General features: G+C 45.7%; 1 long non-coding RNA gene across 2 annotated transcripts; it reads right to left on the bottom strand.

Moving 5' to 3' along the window:
• Window positions 1–500: 500 nt before the first annotated feature.
• Window positions 501–11538, bottom strand: LOC124518694 (uncharacterized). Of its 2 annotated transcripts, XR_006963737.1 has the most exons (5): window positions 11232–11538; window positions 7964–8031; window positions 3166–3859; window positions 1170–1278; window positions 501–1066 (listed from the first exon to the last, which is right to left on the bottom strand). It is a non-coding gene; the product is annotated as an uncharacterized LOC124518694 (long non-coding RNA). The 2 variants fall into 2 exon arrangements; XR_006963738.1 differs by lacking the exon at window positions 1170–1278 and having other exon boundaries at window positions 11232–11537.
• Between the last annotated feature and the right edge of the window lie 3304 nt (window positions 11539–14842).

Genomic DNA, 14842 nt, shown 5'->3' with positions numbered 1-14842 from the left:
CTAGACGGGCCATCCGGCCTCCGCTTCTAGATCTCTGGTGATGGGGAACTAGACTCTTTGAGCCAGCCCCTTCTGTTTTTAGAGGCCTCTGCTTGTGTCTGAGTTTATGCTTAGAATAAACTGAGATCTGGCCCTCCGTGGCTTCCTCAGTTGTGCTTTATTTAACACTCTAGCCAGACAGACTAATTCTAGTTCCCTTCTCACGTGACAGCTTGAAAATGTTTGACGGGAGCGGAGCTCCTGGCCTCTTCCTTACTGGGAGGGAAAACGGTCCACCCCGATGCCTTATTTGGAGCCGTAAGGAGTCCTTACTTGCTTGGGTAGGGGGTACACGTATTCACACACCGTCACTCGAAGTTGACTAGACAATGAGGCTTCCTTATCTCCTCTAACGGGTGGGATTTTCCACGTTGGGCCTGCCAGGTAACTGAGTCTCTTCGGGGTATGCAGACATTGGGAGTCCCCAAGACCACCCCCGGTTTCAATAATACACCCCAAGATTCACAGAACTCAGTGAGCGCTGTTTGACTCACAATTATGGTTCATTACAGCAAAGGGTTACAGAGTGAAGGTGGCCATGGGAAGCAACGCCTGAAGCCAAGGCCCAGAGCGTTCCAAGCACAAAGCTTCTGGTGTCTTCCCCCGGTAGAGAGTCTGACGGCACTGCCTCCTCCCGGCACCGAAGCGTGACCATAGGCAGAGGGTTGCCGGGCAGGGGAGCTCACTCGAGGCTCGGGGTCCGGAGTTTTCCTTGGGGCTCCGTCGCGCGGCTCTGGTCGACCGCCTGCACGACGTCAGCTTCCGGCCCCTGCAGAGGCTGGGCTGATAGGGTGGCCCAGAGCCCCCTCACGAATCACACTGTTAGAACGGGCGACGCTAAGGCTCCCAGATGGACAAAGACACTCTTATCAGGCAGGACATTCCAAGGGCTCAGAGATTATCTCTCAGGACAAAGGCCAGACTTCTTTCCGGGCGGAATTCACTTTCCCACCCAGGGCGGATGAGTCATCTTTCCTGTTTCTTCCCCGCCCGTTTCCACCGGTCTGCAGTCCTCTGCCGGCAGACCCTGCGGTGACACGGTGCATGGGGCTGCCCCGTCCCTGCCTCCGCTTTGGGGTGGCTGACCCCGCCAGGCCTCCCCAAGGGCAGCGTGGCTCGCTCCGACTCACCCCACCGGCTCTGCTGGGCCCGCAGATCCCACCAGTCTAGGCGGCCTTCTCTCCCTGGCTCCTGGCCTAGGCGTCTGCCCTTCAGCCTTGAGGTCGGGTCACCTCACACCTAACCGCAGAGGCCCTACCTTAGCAGGCCCTGAGGCCATCGGTTCTGTCACCTACCTTGTGGTACCCCACAGGAGGCCGTGGGAGCTTCTGGGGCCCTTCCGTGCCCCTCACCAGCCAGCGCAGGCTTGGGAGGGGGCGCACCGGCCCCCCCTCTGCCGAACGGTGCCCCCATCTGTCCATCTCCGCTGTGCTGTGGTGTCCCAGGGAGGCCCGTCTGCTTGGCGCTCTCTGCTCAGAAGGACTGGGCCACTGTCCCCTTTGCTTCCCTCTTTCCCCCTCTTCCAGACTGTGCCCCGGGCAGGACAGGCCCCCTTGGTTGTCTTTTTGCCTTCTCGCCTTGGGTTATTTTCCCCACCGCCCACCGGGCCAGAAGGAAGGACTTCCTTTACGTAGGGTTTTCCTCTCTCCTGGTCGAGGATTCCCTCGGGCTCTGCTACCTGAGTGGCTGCGGGGGAAGTAGACTTACCACTTAAAAGAAACAAAACTATTTTCAAAACATTACCTATATTACACCTGTGTAAAGAGCTGGACAGCAGTGAAAGCCTGGGGCCCACAGAGAGCGGGGAAGCCGTCCGCTCTCACCCTCCTTCCCGCCTTCCTCGGGGCTGAAGGGCCCACAGAAGCTGAACAACTTCAAGGGCGTAGGTTTGGAAATGGAAGGGGTTCGCGATTCCCTAGCCTGTCAATTTCCACGGCAGTGCAGACAGCTGCCATTTACGTCAACACGAGACGCCCTGTGTTGTGCTAACGTTAGTCAGTCCTCCCCAAAGGCCGATCATCACCCCCATTTTGCTGACGAGAAAACCGAGGCTCGGGGAGGTCATTTGTCCCATGTCTCACAGCTGGTGAGTGCTGTGTGCAGGGGTTTAAACCCAGCACCTTCTGACTGCGGAGATCTGCACTAATTAACCATTCCCCTCAACTGCCTTTCGGTGAGGCTTTTCCCGTTTCTGGCTTCCTCCTTACTGCCTTACGAAGGCATTCGGTGAAGCACAACTTTATGCTTAGTTGCATGCACTGTTTTGCAAACTTCCAAGGATTCCCCTGATGATAGAGTGGTGGCATTTAAAACCCGCTCGGGGGTTGGCAAGCATCCCCCCACATCCTGCTGGGATTACTGAGGGAATCAGCCACTTGGGACTCCACCTTCCTAATCGGCTCTTAAGGGAACTTGTAATGAACCTAATTGGAAGCATTACTTGATTCCCTGCAGGATTATTTTACATAAACCAGCAGCAGGAAAGGTCAGGATGGCAGGTTGCAGGTAGGACACTGACCTTGTAGCTCAGGAGGAGAGTCTGGGGCACCTTTTAAAAAAAATGTTTATTTATTTATTTATTTTTTTTTAATTTTTTTTTTCCAACGTTTATTTATTTTTGGGACAGAGAGAGACAGAGCATGAACGGGGGAGGGGCAGAGAGAGAGGGAGACACAGAATCGGAAACAGGCTCCAGGCTCTGAGCCATCAGCCCAGAGCCTGACGCGGGGCTGTTTATTTATTTTTGAGAGAGAGTGTGTGTGCCTACGCTAGCAGGAGAGGGGCAGAGAAGAGAGAATCCCAGGCAGGCTTCATGCTGTCAGTGCAGAGCCCAATGTGGGGCTCGAACTCATGAACCACGAGATCATGACCTGAGCTGAAATGCAGTCGGACGCTTCACCGACTGAGCCACGCAGGCGGCCCTCGTGTACCTTGCGATAACCTGCTATGGGTGCAAAAGAAATTTATGACTTGGATATGGGAACTCTGGACACGGGTTTTTCCTTTCAACATTTGATAAGCTAAGTTGTGGGAATTTCTGTGGGTGTTGATTTAAAAAGTGTGGGGCACTTGGCTACGCGACCGTGATCTTGACTGTCCTGGGGCTTCATTCGGTTATTCACTCACCCATTAAAGAGTTGAGCTGGGCCTGAAGGGTTGGGGAGGATTGTGACAGGTGGAGATGTTGGGGCTGGGCACGGGTGGCGTCAATAGTGAGACGAGACCTGAGGATGGTGACATCCGGCTCCTGTTTGGGGCAGGAAGGGTTGTCTCCTGCAGCCAGACTTTCAGAAGGAGGAAAGAGAGAGAGAGAGAAAGCCGGAAGACTAGACCAGGATCAAAATGCGTAAAATGATGATTGCTAAGGGCCCAGGAGCAGCGCTCAGTGGGAGCCCCCAGCAGCCCCAGAAAGGCAAAACAGCGGAGGCTCTGAGCGTGGGCGGGAGGCCCTTCCGTCAGCCCCTGCCTCGTGGCGCTCCCACCATGTGAGTCTTGCCGGCCCCTCCTGGTGAGTTTCCACCGTCCACCAGAGGGGTATGTTTGGTCTTCTTCTCCTTCTTTCTCCCCCTTCGTGACGAGTCTTGACAATGTCTTTTCGTTCACTGGTTTGGGTTAACACTTCTGGGGAGGTGATTCTCAGACAGCAATGTTGTGGGGTCATGGGAGCGGTGGCCAGATGCCCGCCACAAGGGATGACTCAGAAGCACGGGGGGTGACCGGCAGTGGAGGGAGGACAGAAGGACGTGGGTCTTCAAACCATCCTGGGGTCAGCAGTCTAGGAGGAAGCCAAGCCTGGAGGAGGGTGTGAAGTCACGGGGCGCTACGAGGAGGTGATTCAGGTCCCGAGTTAGGGAGAAGGCACCAAGAGTTGAAATGTAGTAAGTGACCAGGTTAAAAGTCTTCGCCAAATAGCCTGCAGCTACTCAAAATCAACTCCCTTAATACCTCGCACATCCGAAGGTCTCTGCCTCTGAGGGATAAGAGATGCTCAGTTCCTTCTAAGATAGCATTTTCTTAAAGCAGAAACAATACAAACCTGAAACCCATTTCGTCATGGGCTTAAGAAGTCCTTCGTCCGGAAGTTCCGTCTGTGTGAAATCAAATGTGCGAGTGACTGAATTGTTACGCGAGCTTTTCCTCCCATCGGTGTCTAACCCGTGTCTCAGTGCCTCCATGGAGCCTCTGAGCTCCGGGGCCCCTCGTTTCTGACTCGTTCATTCCAGGTGGTGGCCTGAGTAGCAACTTTCTTTCTCTTTTTAAAAATATGGAGACCAGTCTGTTTTCGTTTTGAATATTCTAAATTCATTCCTTGTCCTTTTGGCACAACAGGGCACTTGTATAATAATTTCTTTGTTTCTCTTTAAGGAGCAAGTATATGTAATGGGTATTTTTTTTTTTTTTCCAGGCCACGCTGACCAGGAGTCTAAACAAATCCACTGACTCAATGTTTTTCTAGCTCCCTTCCTTCAGGGTTTGACTGTTCCTTTTTAAGGGCAACAGTCACCATTATTATTATTATTTTAAGAATATAAAGATAAGCCTTAAACTATAAATATCTTTGGGAGGGGGTTCATCAAAAATTGAACATCCCTTTTAAGGCACGAATAAACAACATCTAACAGATCCCTTTCTAAAGGGAAGATTTGAAAGGGGGGGGGACACCAGCTGGGAAAAGGAGAGCAGGAGTAGAAAGGGAGGCTTATAGCACCTGAGTGGCTCCCAGAAAACTGGGGAACCACAAACCAATCTAGAACCACTTCCCGGTTTTGCTCAGGGCTGTCCGAGTTAAAGATTCACATTAAAATCAGGTGCGTTGCTCTCCGTTTTCCTTTCTTTAAGTTTGAAATCCAAGTTGGATATCTTCACTAAGTGGGATGTCTTTTGTTTTCACTGTTGCACACGGACAAAGCTCTATAAATGGTCTGCCAGTGAATTGGAATAAATTGAGTTTAAACTGATTTTTAGGGATATTATAAAATGTGTTGACTGCTTTGAAAAGAACAAAAGCAACTCTGAACAATGGCTGTTAGAAGCAGCCGAGATGGTGGAAAATTGCTTTATACTATTAAAAAAAACCACAACACTCATTGACAAAGAAATGTTTCCTTTCAAAAATGGAAACTCTATCATAGATGTAGTGCTATGCACAGCCAGTTGTTCCTAAAATATACTGAACTGTTAGCAAATTCATTAATTAGGGTCCTGTATGTAGCAACATCTGTTTAAAGTGACACTTCTTCTGTTCTTTACTGCGTATTTCATAAGATGCACACTTCTGTCCTTTCATTGCACAAGCATGGAATCAATTACAGTCTTGAAATTCCCCACCAGAGGTCTAATTTAGGTGACTGCTGAGACAAACGTGCTTCAGAACTCAGCCACAAAGGAATCCTGAGTTTGTAACAGAGACTCCTTACAGCGGGATACTATCTTGGGTGATAGGTACTGGAATGACCCCGTATCTCCAGGCAACTGGGGTCTTCTCACAGACCCTAGGCGGAGACTGAGTGCTAACAGAACTGACGCAGTGCGGCTCACCTGACGTTTAACAGAATGTTTTGATTGGCCTGTTTCCAGAGGACCAATGATCCAAACACCTGCTATGCTAATTCTTGTGGGGCACCTTGGACAGTAAGTAAAATCACCCATGTAAATAAAGCCTGTTTGTCGACCCTGGCCATAAGTATTTTAAAGCTAATGCCTAAATTCCTCCCTCAAGGGTTCTGACTTAATTGGTCTGGGCTGCAGCCTGGACCTGGGATTTTTTACAGGCTCCCGTGTAGTTGAAAGAGGCAGCCAAGGTTGTGAATTTCAAAGGCTGATAGCTTCACAGATCTGGCCGTGACTCCATAACAGCTAGCAGTTTCCTCTTATGCCTAATGATTCCATTTCAGGTAGCCAGAGAGTGGTGATGTTTTCCTAGGAAATAGATACCCAGATTTGAACCCTCCTTGGCCTCGCTGAAATGTGTATTTGTGAGAGCGGGCTCCCCGGCCTGAGTACTTTTTATATCTCCTCAGGTGGTTCTGAGATACAGCCAGGCTTGCAGATTCCTGCTTTGGAAGGTCTCTAGACCCAGCCAGGTGACACTCTTTCAACGAGGATAGCTGAAGAAGCTACGTGTGGTTATGCATCAAAGCATTTCATTTAAAGATGGAATTTTTAGTAACAATTCGATTATCGTTGCTATGACACATCTAATCGGTTCTGGTTAGACTAGGCTTCTCGGTCTAACTTACAGTACCTGGGAGGTATAACCTAGTACCTCGGCAAATTGTACCGAGGTAAAAAAAAAAAGTGGCATTATGAATGTATTTGGATTTATGTTTTTAATTTTTTTTTGTTTTTTTATATTCAATATAATTTATTATCGAATCGGTTTCCGTACGACACTCAGTGCTCATCCCAACAGGTGCCCTCCTCCATGCCCATCACCCACTTTCGAATGTATTTGGATTTAACAATTTTCTTACCTAAACATCGAAAGTCTGTCACCAGTACCAGAATTTCTTTTCGGTGGTTGTAGGGTGTACTCACTTCGGGTTACTCTAGGGTGCTCTTCTGAGCGCAAGTGTTACTTCCCTGGTTAGAATCCACCCTTTGTTATTACTGAGGACTTCCTCCTTGGTGTCTCCCCTACTGGAGAAGTTACTATTTTTTTTCAAGTGAGGCTATACCTCACCTGCTCTTCTGTGCCTTTGGTCCTGACCATTCTTTCGGTGTTGGGGTAGAGGGCCCTTCATGGTCTTTTCATTGTCGCCCCGTCTGCAGTTAGACTTCTCTTTCAGTTAACTCCCTTTGGATTTGTGGCTCAATTTCATTCATAGCCTGCTCTTGGTTAAGACGGTGATTCATTATTGAAGGATTGCAGACTATCTTTACTTCTAAATTTGTTTCCAGATGCTTCTTATGGAAGCAAACCGCGCTTTGGAAAACATCGATGGCTCAAAGTTGTCATTCATTGCTGAGGCTATGGCTCTTTTTTGGTATGGGTAACAGTCAGGAGCAAAGAACCTTGTGCATAAAAGGCACCATTTGGATGAAGGAATAGCAAATATTTAAGGCCAACAATTTTTTTTCTAAGATCGTAAACCTTCTACATCCATTATTCTACATTATATTACCTAGTTCTTCAGTATTCTTTCTTTCTTCCGTAGACATTTTGTAAGAGCTTGGACAAGATGCAACAGATCTAGATGTGGCGGGGGGGAGGTTGATAAAATGCAGCCTAACTTGACAACAAGGATCATGTCTTGGATTATGTCTCATGTGTAGATGATTAATGGATGTTTTTGAATGACTAATGATAAACAGCAAAGCAAGAACATGAAATGGTGAAAAATGGCCACCTCCATTTTGGATGATATCAAGGTTCAGAAAGACCTCTTAAAAATTGAACTTCTGTTTGGGGAAAGATAGAGTAGACTTACTTTTTCCCATTCCTGCCACTAAGTACAACTAAAAGCCCTGGATATTACATATAAAATAAACATGAGCCTCTGAAAGGTTGAAAGTAGAAAGTAGACCGAAGGCACAACAAGGTAGTTGGTCACCTGGCTTATCTTTTATCCCATACATTCCATCCCTGGAGGTGAAGAAGCTGGCATCCCAGAAATGCCAATGAGCCCAGACATATAGAGCCCCAATGAAATAAAGCCCCTGCTCTCTTTAGCCAAAAAAAAACTAGAAAAGGGGCAAATAGAATTCAGCAACATATATGATAATTCTATAGCATGGCCAGTGGGGGTTATCCCAGTGATACAAGGCTGATTCAGTATTTGAAAATTAGGCTACATAATTTGTCATATTAATAGACTTATGAAAAAAACACAAATAATCGTATCAATCAATGGATGCAGAAAGATTTTGACAAACTTAACAGCCATGTCATGATTAAAAAAAAAAAATCAGACAATATACTTACTGGTGAGATCAGGAATTGAGTCAGGGTGTCCACTGTCACCATTCTTATTCAGCATATTACTGGAAGTTCTAGCCAGTGCAGTAAGACAAGAAAAAGAAATAAAAAGCATACAGATGAGAAAGGAAGAAATAAAATGATCCCTATTTGTAGATTACATGATTGTCTACATAGAAAATCCCAAGGAATCTGGGAAAAAACTCCTATAGCTAATAAGTGAGCTCAAAAGAAAAAGAAAAAACCCAGCATACCAGATGGACACACAAATATCAACTGTATTTCTATATATTAGCAATGAACATATGGCCACTGAAATTAAAAATGTATTACTCTTTGTAATCATTCAAAAAAAGGAGAATACTCAGATGTAAAAATCTATATGTAAAACATCTACAGGACTTGTAAGCTGACAATTAAGTAACATTGATGAACGATATCAAAGAAGATCTCAATAAATGGAAAGAGGTCATAGATTGGAAGACCCAATATAGTAAAGATATCAATTCTCCCAAATTAACATACGGTTTTAATGTGATTCCTATAAAATCCCTGTAAGATTTTTTTTTATGGATATGGACAACATTATTCTAAAATTCATATGGAAAAGCAAAGGAAATACAATAGCTGAAACAATTTGAAAAGGAAGAGTGAAGTGAAAGGAACCAGTCTAACTAGTTTCAAGACTTATGTAGCTACTGTAGTCAAGACTCTATGATACTGTCCAAGGAAGTAGAAATGTAGATTGAGAGAACAGAACAGAAAACCCACAGTTCGGCTCACACAGATATGCACAACTGATGTTTTGACACAGGTGCAAAAGAAATTCAATGGAGAAAAGAGTGCCTTCTCAACAAATGGTATTGAGCAGTCCATAGGCAAAAGAGTGAAACCTGACGTGAGACTCATACTTTATACAAAAATTGACTCAAAATGATTCGTAGATTTAAATGTGAAACACAAAACTATCAAACTTTTCGTAAAACACAGAGGAGACAATCTTAGTGACCTAAGACTAGGCAAACAGTTCTTAGGCTTGACCCCAAAAGTATGATTTATAGCAGGAAAAACTGATACATTGGACTTCATCACCATTAAAACCTTTTTGCCCTACAAAAGACTCTGTTAAGAGGATGAAAAATCAAGTTCACAAGTGAGAAAACTTGTTTTCTAACAAGCAGACAAAAACATATTCAGCCTCATTAGCCATTAGGGAAATACAAATGAAAACCACAACAAGGTATTGCCACACACCTATCAAAGTGGCTTAAATAAAAAATAGTGACATTACATGCTGCTGAGAATGAGGACGAGCTGGGCTACCCACACGTTACTGGTGGGAATGTAAAAAGGTGTAGCCACTCTGGAAAAGGTTTGATAGGCTCTTTATGTCTGATAGTTCCTACAGGTTACTACCATACAACCTAGCAATGACACCACTGGGCATTAATCCCACAGAAACATGTACACAAATGTTTATAACAGCTCTATTCATCATCTCCAAACGCTGGAAACAACCCAGATGTCCTTCAGTGTATGAACAGTTAAACACACTGTGGAGCGCCCATACCAGGCGATATCACCACTCAGCACAAAAGGGAGCAAATTGTTGATATGTGCAACAATGTGTATGAATTGCTAGGCAACTATGCTTACAGGGAAAAAATGCAATCCCAAAGGGTTAAATACTATATTATTCCATTTAAATAACATTGTTGAAGTGGTAAGATTCTAGAAGCAGAGAATAGTGAGAACAGCGGTCAGCAGGAGTCAAGGAGTTGGGGAATATGAGGGAGTGGACATTGGGATAAAATGGCAGCTGGAGGGATTTTGACGATGTTAAAAACATTCTGTATCCTGACTGTATCAATGTCAATATCCTGCTTGCCATGCTGCACTCTAGTTTTGCAAGATGTTGTCATTGAAGAAAACTGGACCAAGCGTACATGAGATCACCCTGTATGGTTTCTTACGCATTCATGTGAATCTACAGTTCTTTCAAGATTAAAAAGTTTAATAATCATAATTAAAAAATCCAAATCTTGGGGTGCCTGGGTGGCTCAGTCGGTTAAGCGTCCAGCTTCGGCTCAGGTCACGATCTCACGGTTTGTGGGTTTGAGCCCCGTGTTGGGCTTTGTGCTGACAGCTCAGAGCCTGGAGCCTGCTTCGGATTCTGTGTCTCCCTCTCTCTCTGCCCCTCCCCTGCTCATGCTCTGTCTCTCTCTTCCTCTCAAAATGGAATAAACGTTAAAAAATTTTTAAAAAAAGCTTCACCATTATGGTACGGTAAACTCAAAATGCTTCATGGTGCTTGATGAAGACTTGTCTGGTCTGGCCCAGTGATTCCCGACCCTGGCAGCTTGTGAGAATTACGTATGGAGCTTATAAAGAATACTGATGCCTGAGCATTACTCCAGCTAATTAGATCAGGATCTCTGTGGGGTAACTAGATAATAATTAGTATTTTCTTTGATCACCGGTCACTACAGACCATAGGCTCCACGAAGCCTGTTTTTGCTCTCCATTGTAGGGCTAGCTCCTAACTCAGTGTCTGTCCCCTGGGACATGCTCAGTTCATATATGCAAAATCAGAGGTGCTCGGTACACATGTGGGGTGAGAGGTGCCGGGTACATGTGTGCGGGGTGAGAGGTGCTCAGTACTTATATACGAGGTGGGAGGTGCTCAGAATGTATATGGGAGGTGAGAGGTGCTCAGTACTTATATGCGAGGTGGGAGGTGCTCAGTATGTATATGGGTGGTGAGAGGTGCTCAGTAGGTACATGCAGGGTGGGAGGTGCTCAGTACTTATATGCAAGGTGGGAGGTGCTCAGTACATACATGCAGCGTGGGAGGTGCTCAGTACTTACATGCGAGGTGGGAGGTGCTCAGTACATATACACGAGGTGGGAGGTGCTCAGTACTTACATGCGAGGTGGGAGGTGCTCAGTACTTATATGCAAGGTGGGAGGTGCTCAGTATGTATATGGGAGGTGAGAGGTGCTCAGTATGTACATGCAGGGTGGGAGGTGCTCAGTACTTAAATGCGAGGTGGGAGGTGCTCAGGACATATACGCAAGGTGGGAGGTGCTTAGTACATACATGTGGGGTGGGAGGTGCTCAGTATGTATATGGGAGGTGAGAGATGCTCAGTATGCACATGCAGGATGGGAGGTGCTCAGTACATACATGCGAGGTGGGAGGTGCTCAGTACATACATGCGAGGTGGGAGGTGCTCAGTACATACGTGCAGTGTGGGAGGTGCTCAATACTTACATGCGAGGTGGGAGGTGCTCCGTATTCATATGTGAGGTAGGAGGTGCTCCGTACCCACATGTGAAGTGAATCAGTAGAGGGCAAGTAGAAGGGTCCTCCTCCCCTCTTTTGCTGCCTCCCTGAACCCATGAAAGAAGAGAAAGAGGGGATAAGGTGCCTTCTCTGGTGTCCTTTTCATCCCTCCAGCGCGTTGTTACAAAATTGCGTTAGGGTCACAGCACTGCTCCAAGAGAGATCCACCCCATATCTGGAAATGATGACAGTGCCTCCTTCTTCACACTCAATCAACAAATTCAATGAAAGTGAGACAGAAGCTGACAAGGAGGCTGAAATGACACATCATCTTACTCATGCAGGAATAACAGAAAACATTTTAAATGCAGCTAAAAAAAAAAATTCAAGTCACTGACAAAGAAATGAAAACAATTTGCTGAGTTTTGTCCTTTTCATTTCCCCCTCCCACGAAGCCTCCTCAAGTCCAGACGCGATCACTGATTATGTATGTCCTGCCTCCTTTACCTCCGTGGTCTCCTTAAATGATTCTCCAAACCCAGCCCCTCTCCTGCTCTCTCTCTCTCTCTCTCAAAAATAAACATAAAAAAAAAAAAAAAGAAAAAGAATTATCTGGCCCAAAACATCCACAGAGCTGAGGTTAAGAAACCCTGGTCCAGATCTGCCTGTGCAGGATTTAGTAATTCTTATGTCAGATCTCTCCGGCCATGTCCTGGAGTGTCATAGTATTTTAGTGTTCCTGGGTGTCAGTTTGACAGAGAGAATGTCTCCTACTTGCTGTGCTGTAAAGGTAGGAGGAGAAGAATTTTGATATGCTCCTTTGAAATCTCATTAACACATGAGAGGTGCTGTTGAGAAAAAGCCTGTCCTCGATTTGACACCTCTGAAGACTTCAGGCAGGATCTATGAAATTCAGGTGATTGACCTCCCAAATCTCCCCTTCTTCAGTGCGGGAGACATATTTTTGTCTTGAGCCTCAAATTGTTCTGGCCATCCGGGACATGTCTGTAAAGGGGAGTCGGAGGAGGTGAACAAGCACGTTATTTGTTACTTCGTGTACGACAGCTGTTACTGGAATCCTTGCATTCAGAAGGAAGCCGGTTGCTAAATCCAACAATTGTACCATCTAGACAACATCTCGTGTTTTTCATGATGTGTACCTCTCATTAACTATAAAGCATTTAACAGACATGCGTTCTTATTAAAGACCTAATTAATGCCCACGGTACTCCTGGGGAGCAAAGAGGAGGTGGGTCATATTATTCCCGCTTTAAGAGGTGATAATTAAGCCTGGAGTCGCACACTGACTATTTGAAGAGTACCTTGTATCTCTCGACAACGAGCTGCGTCTGTCAGCCGCTGCCGGCACTGATTCATCAGACCCTGATTAGCGTCCAGTCATAAATGTCGAATTTCAAAATCCTTTTTAAATGCACACAGCAGATTGTGAAGGGTGGTTGCTAATCAGAGAAGGACAGCACAGCAAAGACATTTCCACTCCTAGGAGTTTACCCTTTTTACACAAACATGCAGCAACAGAAAAGTAAAAGGGGGGAAGAGTATAGATTACGGTTCAATAGACACTTATTATGGGCTACGTGCATGGCACCAAGTCCAAGGCTAGATACCGCAGAAGATGAAATATAAATATATATTCTTGATGTGTCATTTACTATGTAAGTTGGAGACTCGAGACAGTCTGTAAAAACAGAGAACTGTAAAAGTCATAATGTAACATGTACACGTGCCAAAGCGCGCCTATAGGAAGCTTCGGTGTCCTGGAAAACAAGAGAGGCTTTTATGAAAAAGGTAGAATTGGGGAGGAGCCTGGAAACAGTAACAGGATGGGTTCAAGTGGACAGAAGGAATCTGGGGAAATAGGATTCGACTAGACAAAAGGGTTAGTGAATATAGGTGGGGTCATTCTTTGTACTTTCTGGAAGAGAAAGAAACTTAGCAGCTCTCAAGTGGTCATTTCCTGATGGGTGAACAGAAGGCAAAAAAGCCGGAGGGTAAGGGGACAGAATAAACACGTGTTCATCTCTGCCTGAATCTCAGATGCAAATAAAATCCAGTAGTTTGTTGACCAATAGCAGAGCCTAAGCCTTCACTGAGTCCAGGATTCCCAGCCGTGGGCAAAGGAATGGGGACACAGGCTTGAGACTTCCCGGATCTAAGCCCCAAGGCACCAAACCTTGGCATCAGCTTGGTCATCTGAAGCTGGCTTTTCCTGTCAGCCTTGGTTTGGAAACCAGACTGTGGGGTGGCCAGATGAGTTTAAGGACTTTTTTGTTTTCCTTCTTAACGTTTATGTATCATTTTTGAGAAAGCGGGGGAGAAGGGAAGAGAGAGGGAGACAGAGAATCCCAAATAGGCTCCCTGCTCAGCACAGAGCCTTGATGTGGAGTTTGATCGGATGCCACCGACCTCAATGTCATGACTTGAGTGGAAACCGAGAGTCTGTCACCGCCGACTGACCCACCCAGGCGCCCCCAAGGCCAGATGAGTTTAAAGGGCTGAGGGGGCTCCTGAGGTCTCGTTCTTGGCACTCAAGACTTTATGGCTGCAGATTCTTCCCACCAGACAAACTGCCACGGACACACAGGCTTCTCGCCAAGGTCACACCTTGCTTCTTGAACACGATTTGACTTGGACTGCAGTTTGGTGAGCGATGGCTAGTACTTAATAGTTCAATTGGACCCAACCACCACGTTTTTAACCAACTAGGTTACCTTCTGAAGGTCACTCATCTGGAACTAGACCACCGACTTGAGAATATTTGTTCTGGCACGCGAAGGGCCTTCCCCAGCGTTTGCTCTTAGTATTATTTTAAACATAGTTCAATGACAGATTGTGACTTGGAAGGGATTCATTTCTGTTTCAGTTGTCTTGACAACAATGTACGTTATGACATCTCATACGCTTGAGAATCCTAAGGCTTTACAACCAAGGAGTGTGTTGCTTATTACAATTCTGATAAAAAAAAAAAAATTCTTCAGGGCTGGCGGACTGAAGACGATTATTTTTATTAAATCTTCTTTTTTGTGGGCGTCACGAAACAGTAGCCCCGGACGGACCACAACTCGCTTTAATTTCAGGGAGAGCCAACTCAAGGGTCTTATCATGGCTCCACCCAGAACTTACTTGTATTGTGTGGCCTTTGCGATTTCTTTTTACATTTTTTAAAATTCTAACTCTTTCTCTGAAATATTTCTTGAAAACGCAATAAAGTGGGAATAGTTTTATACCTTGCTTTTCCCCATGTCTTTTACACAGTTCTTACAATTACTCTTGGAAACCAATTTACAAAGAGACATTTTTATTAAGAAAAATTGCAAACATATAGAACATTAGGGAACAAAATTACAGTGAGCAAGCGCTCTAGAAAAACCACTTATAATCGAGAACTGTTAACATCTTGCAAAGCTTAGTTTACCTTAACTTTTTTGGGGGGGGGGCGAAGGGGGTATTTTAAAGACTCCTTGACAGCAGTCTACACCAGATGCTCACTTGAACCGTGTTCTTTTTTTTTTTTTTTGTTCTCCCCCCCGCCCCCCCCCCCCCCCGGAAGTCCAAAGCTTATGGGATACTGCATAAAT

The sequence above is a fragment of the Lynx rufus genome, unplaced genomic scaffold (genome assembly GCF_022079265.1).
Source record: "Lynx rufus isolate CCGP_SWC_20201006 ecotype Redwood Valley unplaced genomic scaffold, mLynRuf1.p SCAF_25, whole genome shotgun sequence".
Taxonomy (NCBI): Eukaryota; Metazoa; Chordata; class Mammalia; order Carnivora; family Felidae; genus Lynx; species Lynx rufus.
Note: the sequence above shows the minus strand (reverse complement) of the source record. Positions and strands in the feature narration are given on the sequence as shown.